This window comes from Mus pahari, chromosome 6 (assembly GCF_900095145.1).
Source record: "Mus pahari chromosome 6, PAHARI_EIJ_v1.1, whole genome shotgun sequence".
NCBI lineage: Eukaryota > Metazoa > Chordata > Mammalia > Rodentia > Muridae > Mus > Mus pahari.
In genome coordinates, this window is record NC_034595.1 from 27,430,727 (window position 1) to 27,432,379 (window position 1,653).

Below are 1,653 nucleotides of genomic sequence, written 5' to 3' on the forward strand. Positions count from 1 at the left end.
AAAATGTTCACAGTTCTTTCTTTTTGCCTTAAAAAGTGACATTTATTCAGAGAGGGAGAGGGAGAGGGAGAGGGAGAGACCAAAACAAAACAAAACAGAACAACCAAAACCAAAAAAAGATGCCTTTCCCTTGGCTCCCTTCCCTCCCCACTCTGGCTGTTCCTCGGCCCCATCCCAGGACTGAACCCTTGGCTAAAGCCAGGTAGCTGGACAGCCCCTCAAATGAGATCAGCAACATTGAGGGGCATCTCTTCAATGGAGGTGTTGTAGAAAGTCTTAGTGTCTCCAAGAGTCTTCTTGTCTTCTGTCACTATGTTAATGGCACACCCTACGGCCAGACTGACCACCTTGACCGATTCTGTGGATATAGTTTTCCCTATTTGTGGGAAGGTCATAACTGATGACTAAGGAGAACTGCTGCACATCAATGTCTCTGGCCAACAGATCAGTGGTAATTAATACTCTGCTAGAGCCAGACCGGAACTTCCTCATGATCTCATCTCGTTATGTTTGGTCCATATCTCTATGCATGGCAGAAATAATGAGATACCGGGCATGCATCTTCTCAGTGAGCCAGTCCACCTTCCTTTTGGTACTAATAAAGACTACTGCCTGGGTGATAAAAGTCACACAATGTGTCAAGCTTCCACTACTCTCGTTCCACATTCATGTAGAATTGGTGGATACCCTCCAGGGTCAACTCTTCCTTCTTCACAAGAATCCGAATAGGGTCTCTCATGAACTTCTTGGTCACCTCAAGGACATCAGAAGGCATTGGAGCAGAAAACAAAAACTACCTGTTGAGCTTTTGAAATATGTCATAGATCTGATCCTTGAACCCATGGCTTAACATTTCATCTGTTTCATTCAGTACAAACATCTTGATGTATTTGGGAGACAGGTATCTTCAGTTAAGCACATCAGACACCTGGCCAGGGGTGGCCACGATGATATGGGGAACTTCCATTTGCAGCTTCTGCACCTCAGCATGCCCATTGGTGTCCCTAATACAGGCATGACAAGAGACACCTATGTAGTCTCCTATTGCCATAACCACCTTTTATGCCTGCTGAACCAATTCACTATTGGGTACCAGAACTGAAGCCTGAGTGGCCTTTAGATCTAATTCAATCTGCTGCAGAATTGATATGGCAAATATAGCTGTTTTCCCAGTCCCAGACTGGTCTTGAACAATCACATCATAACCCTTGATATAAGGAAGAATAGTGATACAAGGAACAATAGCTCGCTGCTGGATGGCGGAGGGCTTCTCAAAACCATAGGCATAAATACCAAGGAGGAGGGATTCTGACAGATTCTTTTTTTTTCTTTTCTTTATTTACATTTCAAATGCTATCCCGGAAGTTCCCTATACCCTCCTCCACCCCTGCTCCCCTACCCACCCATTCCCATTACTTGGCCCAGGCCTTCCCTTGTGCTGGGTCATATAAAGTTTGCAAGACCAAGGGGCCTCTAGTCCCAGTGATGGCCGATTAGGCCATCTTCTGCTACATATGCAGCTAGAGACACAAGCTCAGGGGGTACTGGTTAGTTCATATTATTGTTCCACCTATAGGGTTGCAGACCCCTTCAGCTCCTTGGGTACTTTCTCTAGCTCCTCCATTGGGGACCCTGTGTTCCATCCATTAGCTG

The 1,653-nt window shown here is 45.7% G+C and overlaps 1 pseudogene; it reads right to left on the reverse strand.

The window, feature by feature from the left end:
- Positions 1-218: 218 nt before the first annotated feature.
- Positions 219-1,653, reverse strand: part of LOC110323632 — a 1,918-nt pseudogene continuing 483 nt past the window's right edge.